This window comes from Lepidothrix coronata, unplaced genomic scaffold, assembly GCF_001604755.1.
Source record: "Lepidothrix coronata isolate B3197 unplaced genomic scaffold, Lepidothrix_coronata-1.0 Scaffold36, whole genome shotgun sequence".
NCBI lineage: Eukaryota > Metazoa > Chordata > Aves > Passeriformes > Pipridae > Lepidothrix > Lepidothrix coronata.
In genome coordinates, this window is record NW_016690216.1 from 3,304,085 (window position 1) to 3,316,988 (window position 12,904).

The 12,904-nt window shown below is 38.4% G+C and overlaps 1 protein-coding gene across 1 annotated transcript in view; it reads left to right on the forward strand.

Annotated features, from left to right (window-relative positions):
* Positions 1-12,904, forward strand: part of KCNB2 (potassium voltage-gated channel subfamily B member 2) — a 172,039-nt gene that overhangs the window by 156,227 nt on the left and 2,908 nt on the right. The window lies entirely within an intron of this gene.

Consider the following 12,904-nt stretch of genomic DNA (forward strand, 5'->3'; position numbering starts at 1 on the left):
TCAGCTCTTCTTCTGTCCAACCCACAGTTTATGATAAAACAGACATTCCTTGAACACCCTGTTCAGCACCTGCCCTAGTTATTTGTGCTAAAAGCAGAGTCTGAATTACAACCCTAAACTGGAAGGTTCGCGTAACATACAGGCATTTTCTCATCTAATATTGTGTTAGTCTGAACTCACAGCAGCATGAGCAGTACCTTTTAATAGTATTTTAATATATTTTGTGCATCAGATCTTTACTCAGTTACAATTTGGCATTGATAAATACGATGTGAGGACATTTATGTATTTGTTTGAAGAGCATTGATACTCTGTGGATATGTTACAGCATACATCACACCTTAATAAGGGCTTGAAACTGGAGTACTACAGATGAAGTTTCAAAAGTAATTTTGGAGTGGCATCTAACATAAGGAAAATTTTCTAACACAAATTCTGGACCTGGACTCTGTTGCTCAGGATCCAACCTGGCCAAAGAACTGTTGTCAATCTAATGCCTACCTTTGTGAATTTTGGCTGTGTAGCCACAGCAGGAGGTAAAACTCCTAACAGCACAGCTTTAAAAGTCACTGAAGAAAACATTCTTACCACATGAAAGACAAACTTGAAGAGGAGGGTAAAGAAGTCTACTTGAAATGTGTAGCTTTGTTCCCAGATCTATCTTGTGAGTCTTACCATAGTAGCTCTACTAGCAGCGTGTTCCCGCGGGTTAAAAAAAATCCGGAATAGGAGCACTCCAGTAAAATGCAAGATGAATATTTATTGCACCTTCAAAGGCTGTCCAAATCTGTGTCTGGTTTGGACCTTTCTTAAAGTGTTTCCCACCAAGCTCTCTAACACACTGAGTGCTATTTTAGCTGTCAGCGTCAAAAAACATTCTTCCTCCACAACATCCTTTCTAACAGAAACAAGATTAAGGCAGAAATGTTAAAAAAGATCCATCACTCAAATGATTTTTGTTTGGCTAACTCTCACCCAACTACTTTAATCAGTTCTCCAGCTGCTTTTGGATCATGGTAGGGGAAATCAGAGGTTGAGTTCCATGCAGACTGCTTTCTGCTTTAGAATTATTCATTTGAGTTCTCCATCTGATTTCTGATGATGTTCATACTTAAGCTGCTTAAATATTTTATGGAAGATTCACAATTCCTGTGCTGCAACAACTACATTGGCTTTGCTGTCCCTGATGGTTTATTTCGAAGTACTCTAAATCGGGCTTCACTCCACCTCAGTCTACAGTGTAGACATAGCCTATGAACCCTGCCTTTTACTTTAAATTTACGAAATGCTTTGGCTTTACTAGCTATTTAGTTTCCCTTCCTCTGGTTTCTCAAGTTGTCAGCTTTTCTTCTTCGTAACACCATCTTCACGCTACTGAAACTGGTGGGAAATTTTTATAACACATCTACATGTAACCAAATCAGTTTTCTTTCTTCATTGATTGAGTTATGGTGAATGAAATTGCTGCAGATTTTCTTTTATCCTCTAGAATTAACCTTCCCTATCATTGTATTTAACTTTTAGGGTTTTATTTAAGAAAACAGTTTCTAAAATTTAGAAGTTAATCAAGAGTGATATGCAATGAACCATGGATAGAAAAAATACTTTAAAAAAGCAGTAAGAGATTGAACAATTCAGGTCCTTCTATCATAAGGAAGCTATGAATGGATTATCAAGGGATCATCATACTATTTCATGACTGGGCTCTCAGTAAGTTTTGGTAGGATTGCTGTGTAGTTAGAATAATGAAACACACTGCAAAATACATAAAGCATATTAAATATTGTCCTCAAAAACATAATGAAAAGATAAAGTATGAATTATGGGGAATATAAAATTTTTTAATGATTTATAACAAGATAAGCATAAAATAAAAATATATATCAGTACTTGACTCTAAAGTCAATGTTCGATTTTAGATATATTTGTAATAAATTTGTATTAATTCAAGGACTTGAAAGCCTCCAGGAGGAACAGTGCTTTACTTTGTGAAAGGAAGATGCATAGATGGCAATTTGTCCCAATGGGATAAGAATAAGACCCTCCAGGAAGTGGAAAGGAAAAAAAAAAAAAAGAAAAAAAAGTAACACCAAAAAAACCACACACACAAAAAAAACCCTAAAGGCTGATAAACAGCTCTATTTTCTTCAGTTTGATCTTTTATTTTTTCTCTCTATTTATCATGGTTATGGAAACAGTCTTGGAAGAATGCAATGAGTGTACTTATTAAATCTGATAGAATTTTATAGCATCCTAAAATACATGATATGATATGAAAGTTTCGTCTATTTCTCTTGGAGCTATAGTTAATATTTTTAGTGTTATAAATGCAAGTCTATGAGAAAAACTGTCAAATTTCATGTACTTCCAGTGGAAGTCTGAATTAGCTATGAGGTAAGAGGGAGAAAGAAAGGAAAGTCACCTTACGTTTAGTAAAAAAAAGAAAACAGTTAAGATATGCACACCTTTAACTACACCCTACTGTATGGCAAAAGAGGCACAACAGACTGGGCTCATTTTCTTAACAATTTCTCTGACTCTACAAGTGTGGGAAATACTGGCATAACCTTTATATAAAACTTTAGATTGATGTAGATGTTTTATATAGTACTGCAGCTCTGAAATTTATATAGAAATTGAAATGAAGCCAAGATAGAAAAACTATTTTAAAAGTATGACTAAAGATTGTCTGAATTTTGTGCCTGTCTTAATTTCAAATAAGTCTGAGTAGCAAATCTCTGATAGATAACAACTCCCTTCAGGTGGGAGGCCATCCTTACTCATTGTATGATATGACTAAAAACAGTCTTAGTGAAATGGTTAAAAAAGATGATGGAATGAGAATAGTTTTTTAAAAAAAATTTAATATAGTTGTTAGCGAATTAGACTCAAGTGTACAGTCCTGGTTAATAACCTGAGGTCTCAGCCATAAGCGAATACCATTAAAACTAAATGGCAAATACAAACAGTGAGAACCAATACATTTAATTTCCAGTTTCTCCTTTTTGAAATTAGTTACATCCAGCTTTCTGCTTTAAGTTGAATTTTAATATCAAAATTAGTAGTGTCAAAATAAATCTGTATGTCAGGTGTGTTGATTTCCCTCATTATATCCAGTCAGCAGCCTATGCTACAATTTCTCAGAACGAAACAATTGGGGTTTGATTTTTCATTACTCCTGCTTGTTTAGCTCCACCGTGTTTTGCTGAGTGTTTGTAATTACCAAGTGGCAAGCAGTAAAAAGAAATATCTCACGTCTGGTGAGATTCCAACCTCTTTCAATAGTATTTTTTCTGAGAAACGAATATTATGCCAGATTTATCTTTATTTTTTCCAGAGTTATCTTTACAGACTGTACACTTTCCATACTTTCGTGTATTTAAGGTGACAGGATAAAAGGCGTTTACAGTGAATGTCGATAGCGCTCTGCCGCATCCGCTGTGCCTTGGGCCCGCGTTCAGCACCGCGCCGGCGGACAGCTCCCGCCCCGCCCGCTCCCATCGCCCCGCTCCCAGCCCCGCTCCCTCGGCGTCCGGCCATCAGACGAGTTACTGCTGGAGACGAGCTCCCCGTGTTGGCTTAGGGGCTGGGCTGTTTTGTTGTGGGAGGGGTTTTTTGAAGATGGAATTCCTGTAACGAAGCCAATGTTTTTGGGCTTGCAAGTAGCACAGAACAGATCTTGCGTACGGTCTGCTATGCAAAGGAAACTGCAAGCTCCTTGTCATGACTTCAGTGTAAATTTTGAAGATTCTAGTACATTCATCTGAGTAATAATACACAGCTTTTACCACCCCAAAATTATACAGCTAGTACAAAACACAACCTAAATGTAAGAAACATGCCAAAAGTTTAGAAAACTTTTGAATGAGGGCAGGCAAGGACTTTATTAAAGACATCTCATTCATTTTGATAAATATAGCTGACTTTCTTACATACATGGGCAAATTGTTCCATTTAAAAATAATCTTTACATGGTCAAAAAGCTATATGTAAATAAAGCTTTTAACACTACTCTTGACGTTAATTATTTGTGTTCATCTGTAAGGGAGATTTAAGTCTGTCTCGTTATAGAGCAAAGAAAGCATTAGTTGATATACTTTTTATTTTCACTGTAAGATACATTACATTAAATTATTTAATTGATTAAACTAGTCACACTCTAATTTCAAGCAGGTACCTGCTCCACTTCTGCCAATAATATGACAGACATTCATGGGCTTATTCAATTCCTAGTGAAAAAAATAAAGCAATTCCCATTCGCTTACATTTACTCTGGACCTGCTGTTTCTTCTACATTAAGTCCTAGGGGACAGTTTGTTATTTATCATTAAGTAATTGATTTCATGTCTCCAGCTGAGATAGCCTTTTGCTGTTCAACAACAATAAAAAAATATTATAGCTGACTTGATATGGGTTTTAATCTGTTAAAAAAAGAAACAAAGTAATGCCCATTAGCTTTGTGCTAATTTGGCATTCAGGGTTGTCTCCACTGATGCTGAATTGAATACATATGCCTCTTCCCAAACTATGAAGACTGTCTTCATCTGCGACTACTTAAGGTTTCCCATCTTCACCAATCTAATAGATGCCCCCAGTATTTTCCTCAGCTTTTGCCCATAACTAATTACAGCAGGTTTCTTCAGGGCTATGCTAAAAATCAAGCTAATAGTCACACTTGCAATCCATTGCCTATTACTTGTTCATAGCCCAATTTCTCTGGTCTCCAAGACCACTTTTTGGTGACAGCATTTATTAAATACATCCTGCAAATTTTTGCAGTGTTGTACTTAATTTTCTGCTATGTAGCTAATGTGCCACTAGTGTTCTGAGAGACTTTAATGGTTCCTGTGTTCAGATTCACAGACTCAGTCGATTCCCAGAGTTCTCATTTTCCATATTACCCACTAAGGACTGCCTTATACCAAACCACCTCCATATTCAGCTATAATCCAATTCTCAAACCCACATTTTATTAAATTCTTATGCTGAAATTCTAGGTGGTACAAACCCCAAGGTTATCCTTCCCTAAAGCAATAATCAAGTCATTAAGTAAACGCAGTTGGCCTGCCACAGAATGCAGGAGGGATTTTATTCCATTACTGTTATCCTAATAGCATAAATACAAACCCCAGTAATTTACCTGTAACAGAATGCAGGAGAGATGCATTTTATTACTGTTAATTTAAACCAGATCTCAAAGATCAAAGGATCTCTTGCTGATCTCAAAGAACAAAGGATCTTTTCCTAGGCAGATCTGTCCCCTCTGAGATTCTAGGTCTTTTAAGGCAAATATTAGTCTATGGAATGGGAAGGTCAGCACAAAGTGGAAGATAGGAGTGTTTATGGAGCTAGTCATGAAATCTTCAATAAAAACCTCCTAAATGAGCTTCTAAACTAAGCTTTTAAAGTGACAGTCATGATAATGCAAAGAGACAAAAAGAAAAGACTGTATTGTTTAGGCACCAGATAAATACAACACTAAGAGCTTAACCTTCATATATGGAGGTTAATGTCAGGCTTAATGAATACCCCTGAAAGAACAATGAAGAACATTCAAATTGAGTCCTTAAAGATATAAATAATAATGATCTAGGAAAAAGTGGAAAACAAAAGGTCAGAATTCTAAATAACGTCATCGAGGAGGGAAATCAAGAGTAGCAGAGAGAAGCTGTTCAGTGATTAGACATGCTTTCAGAGCTATTATCAGATATGTTCCTGAAAGGGCAACTATGATAGAGCTGTAAGATGAAATAAATTTATGTTATTCTGTTATTCCCCTCTCTTATTTTTCAAAAATTAAACACTCTATTAGACCTGTGCCAGCAGTCTGCAATTAAAGGTTATTCTAAGAGAGGTAAGAAGAGATGAAAGTTGCACTCTGAAAGGGCAGATGTGCACAGGCAGTGGGAGTTTTCCACTTATAATGAGTATTTGCAGGCTCTGTAAGATAACTACACAGGATGTCTGTTTTGAAACTTTGTGACAGAATGGTATAAACTTCTTTCTTACTGTATCATGAAATTCTGTCTTCACTCTTGCAAGTACTGACTGAGCTCTAATAATGACGAAGTGGAGGCAGAGGTCAGAGTATCTGATTCAACTGGAGACCAGTGTCTTATTTATTTTCAAGTAACAGTTTCAGGATAATTTTAAATTGTTACCTAGGTCTAATTTTAGTAACTGGAAATGAACTTTTCCATGGCTTAAGACAAGGAGCATTTGCAAACACATACATCTGTTCTTAGATAATTTTTGGTGTTGCAGGACTATTAAGATTTGCTAGAATTTTTATGCTTAAGGCTTGCCATAACTCCATTGTGTTCCAGTTTGGAGCAAATCCAAGTAGGGTTTGTCCCTGTTTGTCTTCTTTTTCATGTCTTCTAGCCAAGTACCTTATGTTAAAAATTAGTATGAGCCAGCAAGGGCAATACTCTGTTATCAGTAGCAAAATGTCTTTTTGTTGAACTTTTTCAATGTGGTCTGTTGAAACCTTAGATTCAAAGTAAGATTTCTAAATCTGTCAGACTGTTCATGATGTGATCTATGACACATCAGCAGATGTTTTGAGTGCAGAAGTGCAGATGTGAGCTGAGTACAGTCCTCTCTGCAAAGCTCTGTAGAATTGTGGGTCAGAAGCAAGGGGTGATGCTTGTAACTGGGAAGTCCCAGGGACAGAAGGATGGGAGACCATGAAGAGACAAGGTACAGAGATGCTGTGTCCTGACCTTGTTCTGTAGTGTCTAGTAAGGAACAGCAGTGTCAGCTGCTGAAGGCAGAGCCATGGTACTGTACTGATGAGTTCTATTATTAGTTGGTAAAATATCTTTGCACTTATGCAGTTTATACAAATGTAAAAATGTGCCTCTCCTTTGCATCACTGAAGGAAATTAAAATGGCCCCTTCTCCTAAATATCTACAGACTGATATCCTGCCTAATCTTGAAATTCCTAATTTGATAATACTTATAGTTGGAAGGCAGCTCAATTTGTAGTGTTGTCTTTCCTGCTCCAATGAGCATCTCATTTGATTAGTCCCAGATGTCAAGAACAGAACGCACACAAATGTAGGCAGATGTACAAGACAGAGCTCCTACTGAGCAAAACTTTCTGTTCCATTCAGTTGCAAACTCAATATCACAAGCTGAAGGCACCTGACAGGAAAGGATGCTGCTGATGTAAACTGTTTAGTGTGAACTTCTCATCAAGCCTACCAATATGTCTTCCACTTTCATGGGCTTACTCTCTCAGAGAAATGAAAACCTCCATGATCTGACCCTCTGCTCTTGCCAGTGTGAGTCAGTGGATTGTCTAGGTGATGCTGGGAGCTCTGTGCTACAAGCTAAGAACACTTTCATGCAAGATACAGCACAGCCTGCAGGCTACAGCACTTGGTAGCTCTAAGGTTGATCTGAAGAACCTAGACCAGCTCCAGCTGTCTATCTACCCAAATCTAGATCAAGACAACTCTTTCCCAAGAGCAGATGCTTCTTAAAATATACAGCTAATTGCCCAAGAAAGTTGATAGAGTGCTCCAGAAATCTTTCAAAAGCTGAACAATTACAGGTTTTTTCTGAGATTTTATAAAGGGAGAGCTAAAGATACTGCCAAAGCACTTTAATTGAAGACAATATCATACATTTAAATGCAGAAAGATAAGAATATGTAACAGCCTGATGAATTTCAGTGCCTATGGAAGCTAAAATGGGACTATACTGCCGTCTGTTATTTAAGTAGTCTAGATCCTACGCTAGATCTGACCCTGGAACAAAAAGACTAAAGAAACACCATTGCTAATACAATCTTACCTGATTCCAGATTGAAACCTATATTAATCAATTTTACTGTACTGGCTCTTAGGTAGGGCTCAACTAGACTTCCTCTGAGCAGCTATATTTCAGTGTGAACCTAATACATACTTTTTCTCTGCTGTATATAACAATAACAATGTCATATCAATTATGTCAGAAGCTTTTTCAGATATCAATTGTTGCAGAACAGCAGGAGCAATTTGAAGGCTGCTCCATTACACCTTTGTTTTCTGCCTCAGTTGTATGCCCATTTTATGCGGAATTCCTCACACTGCTGGCAGTAATGAGCAGTGAAATGGGTACACAGGAAAAAAGCCACTTTTTAGTGGCAATTTAATGCTGAGAAAACACTACATTTTTGGGAGATTGATACCAGTCCTTGCCCCCTAGAAATCAGAAACAACAGCATCTGGAGGACCCTGTTAAGACTGCATCATTAATTTAAGGAATATTTTACTATTCATTGCATCAGCAGCAGGTTTAAATGCCTCATATCCAGCCCATAAGAAAGGAATTTAAATATTAAATATTAATCCATGTTTTTAGAAACATTTTGCCATTTATAAGGAAATATTTTTGAAGTTTAATAAGAGCTGGATTTTTATGTGCTTTTGTAGTACCATAGCTAAATAACATAAGCTGCCAAAATCTGTCATTTAACAGAGTATTGTTTATATTCTGAAATGCAGGTTAAAAATAGTATGTCAAGAACTGGTCATAGTTTAATTACCTGGAGTACACAAATTTTCCAGTTATTTCAATCTAGAATACAGTTTCAGAAATATGCCTAGAAAACAGTAAATTTTCCTGGGAAAGATTCAGTCAGCAGTGGTTTTTTACTCTTCAGCATAGCCAGCCATGCAGATTGCTACAGGTCTTTCTTATAAACTCTGTGCTTCTGTTAATGTAAGATACATCTGTTCTATGATAATTTACCAGCATAGTACTATCTGCAAAGTCTTCTTTGTAGATAGTAGACTTAGAATAGGGAGTTCCTTTTTTTCTTCTTCTTTTTCTCATAGTTTTTCTTGCTCTTCCTGATATTCCCTTGGCATTTTTATGCCTAATGTGTTGTGAAATCTAATCCATTGCAATAATTAAAACATATTCTATGTGGAATGATGCATAACTTTAATTACATAACAGTGTCTCAGACAAAAAAAAGTTTTAGATTCTTACATTAGAAGAAACCAAACTACTGTACTTTGCTGTAATTTTTTTTCACCAAGAACAGACTCATGCTTATAGATGAAACAGATAAAACACTAAAAATTCCAGGCTTGATAGACTGGAATATACTGCTATTTTTTTTATTAAAATAGCTGGCAGACTTCAGGCTTGCGTCTTACGAGCATGTGAATGAATGGCTGGAACAAACATATAGATGGTTGTTTTCAATAAAACACCCTGGGTGGCAACTCTGAACAGGAAAGTTTTGTGTTCAAGACCTATAAAATGCATGTAGTTTTAGCGATGTCACGTTCACTGACTCACCTCTTTTCTAGGATCTTTTGTGTCCTGGTGAATGTTTAGGCACAAAGTAAATTCCCCATGACAGAGTGAAATGCCAGTGTTTCCTAATTAAAATCAGTTTGATGACAATTGGGCAGATATGTTCTTACAGTTTTCTTTTTTTAATGAACAATGCATGTCAAGTAATTGGGTCCTGGTATTATACAGCTTTTTCCAATGCTGTTATTTACATTCTGATGCCAGCCCCAATGGGGCTCCATCAACTTGACAGAAACTGCAAGCTCAACAATTCAGACCTCTGTCTTGTTCATTTGTTCTTTGAATTCTGAAAATATAATTACGTTATTGAGTATTTTAGAGAATTCAAGCCTGCATTAGCTATTTCCCGGTGATTTCAGTGACATGGATAACCTAATATACCTGATTTAAGCTTGTGGTTTTATTCCAGTGAAATCTGATACAGGCACCTTTCACAGTTTGAAAGGCAATTATTGCTCTCTTATAGTGTTGCCCTTTGTCTGTTTCTGTCCTAGCTAGAGGACATCACAAATTTCGTTAATTAGCCCTGCCCAGGTATGCAGTGTTATTGCCCTCATTCTTTACTAAGATTGTCTTCTTTTGCTGATATGGGTAGCAGAAATTTTAAAGGGATGTATAGCCGTCCTAAATAGGATAGATTAACCTAAGGATGTTTCTTGAATGAGCTATATGAAGAATGAAGACAGGTGGTCCACAACTCACTTGGCAGGAGAAATTAACAGATCTTATTTCTCCAATAAATATGGTTAAAAAAAAAAAAGAGAGAGAGAGAGAATCGGCACTGGTAGGGAGAAATACAAATAAATATGTTTGGAATAATTCAGAATATTAAAGGTGATACCTGTTCTGTACAATTAGTAGCTGAAAAAGGCCAAAGATAGCATATAAGTACAAGATGATGCCAAATACAGACCGTCACACCATGACCAATTTCAGTTTGTGCTTAAAGAGCTGAATTTTTGATTAGTAACCCATAGATAAAACAAGTTTACTGATATTTTTCTCAAAGGTACAGTGGGGTGGCCTTTCCATCTCTGTAGCCATTATCACCACTGTGACCAGTTTCTCTGCATACACTCTTCATACTTGCTTTCTGCTTAACTGCATTTCAGTCTTCTTCAGTGTTCCAGCAATTTTGTCAGACTTAGTGTGTTCTTGGAACATCACCAAGTGGATTTAACAGTACCATTTCTGAGAAATGAGAGTAAATGTTTTTATGAATGAGCTTCAACTGAGCTTTAAAATAAGAAAAGGGGTCAACAAAACCTCTGCCTTGGACTTCCAGAGGGCAGACTTTGGCCTGTTCAGAACACTGGTTCAGAGAGTTCAGAAACATTCTTAATAACAATGGGGTCCAGGAAGGCTGGACATACTTTTAGAAGGAAATCTTAAAGGCATAGGGGCAAGCCCTCCCTATGTGTCAAAAGACAAGCTGGCAGGGAAGAAGATCACCCTGGCTGAACAGGGAGCTTTCATAGGAACTCAGGAAAAAAAGAGAGTATAACACCTTTGGAAGAAGAAGCAGGCAAGTCAGAAAGAGTACAAGGATGTCATTAGGCCATGTAGAGAAAATTAGAAAGGAGAAGGCTCAGCTAGAACTCAATCTGAAAGATAGTGAAAAGTGTTTTTATAAAAACATCAACTACAGAAAGAGGGATATGGAAAATCTCCATCCTTTATTGGATGTCGGAGGGAACATTGTCACCAATGATGAGGAAAAGGCTGATGTACTTAATGTCTTCTTTGCCTCAGTCTTCAACAGAAAGACCATTTATCCTCAGGGCAACTGGCCCCCTGAGCTGGTAGACAGAGACTGGGAAAAGAATAAACCCTCTGCAATCCAGGAGGAATCAGTGACCTGCTGAGTCATTCACAAGTCTATAGGGCCAGATGGAATGCACCTGAGGATGCTGAGAGAACTGGCAGAAGAACTTGCCAAGCCACTCTCCATCATTTATCATCAGTGCTGGTTAACTGGGGAGGTCACAGATGGCTGGAGGTTGTCCAGTGTGGCACTCATTTACAAGAAGGGTCAGAAGGATGATCCAGGGAACTACGGGCCTGTGAGCCTGACCTCAGTGCCAGGAAGGTTATGGAACAGATCATCTTGAGTGTGATCACATGGCATGTACAGGACAACCAGGGGATCAGGCCCAGCCAGTAGAGGTTTAGGGAAGGCAAGTCCTGTTTGACCAACCTGATCTCCTTTTATGACCAGATGACCTGGTTCGTGGATGAGGGAAAAGCTGTGGATATTGTCTACCTGGATTTCAATAAAACCTTTGATACTGTCTCCCACAGCATTCTCCTGGAGAAAGTGGCAGCCCATGGCTTGGGCAGGTGTACTCTTTGCTGAGTTAAGAACTAGTTGGATGTCCAGGCCTAGGTAGTGGTGGTGAAGGATACTACATCCAGCTGGCATCCTATCACTAGTGGGATTTCCCAAGGCTCAGTATTGAGGCCAATCCTGTTTAATATCTTCAACAATGATCTGGATGTAGGGATCGAGTGCTCCCTGAGTAAGTTTGCAGTCAACGCTATGTTGGATGGGAGTGTTAATCTGCTGGAGGGTAGAAAGGCTCTACAGAGGGATCTGGACAGGCTGGATTGATGGGCTGAAGCCAACTGTATGAGGTTCAACAAGGCCAAGTGCCAGGTCCTGCACTTTGGCCAGAATCCCATATAGTGCTACATGCTTGGGGAACAGTGGCTGGAAAGTGGCCAAGTGGAAAAGGACATGGGAGTGCTGCTTAGCCACCATTTGAGCACAAGCCAGTAGTGTGTCCAGGTCATCAAAAGGCCAGTGGTATCATGACTTGGATCAGAAATAGTGTGGCCAGAAGGATGAGGGCAGTGATTGTCCCCCTGTACTTGGCACTGGTGAGGCCACACCTCAAGTGCTGTGTCCTATTCTGGGCCCCTCACTACAAGAAAGATGTTGAGGTGCTGGAGTGTGTCCAGAGAAGGTCAACAGAGCTGGTGATGGGACTGGAGCACAAGTCCTATGAGGAGTGGCTGAGGGAGCTGGAGTTTTTCAACCTGGAGTAAAGGGGACTCAGGGGAGACCTCATCACTCTCTACAGCTACCTGAAAGGAGTTGGCAGCAAGGTGAGGGTTGGCCTCTTTTCCCAGGCAACCAGTGACAGGACAAGAGGAAATGGCCTCAAGCTGTGCCAGGGGATGTTCAGCTTGGACATCAGGAAGAATTTCTTCACTGAAAGGGTTGTCAGGCATTGGAACAGGCTGCCTAGGGAATCACCATCCCTTGATGTATTCAAGAAATGACTAGCATGGCACTTAGTGGCATGGTGGCATTTGGTCAAAGGTTGGACTTGATGATCTTGGGGATATTTTCTGACCTTAATGTTTCCAGGATTCTATGATTCTATGAAAATAAGTTACAAAATTTATCAGAAAACCTATATCCTTAGGCAAATCAAAACTTCATTTCTAGGAAGCAATTTTGTACTTATGCATTTTAATAATGATGAGAAACTGAGTTCTCCTTCATACTACTTTCTTTTTAACATCTTGCTCTCAACCTAATTCTGGGCCAACGCCTTCAATTCTTGTAGCATCTGAAAT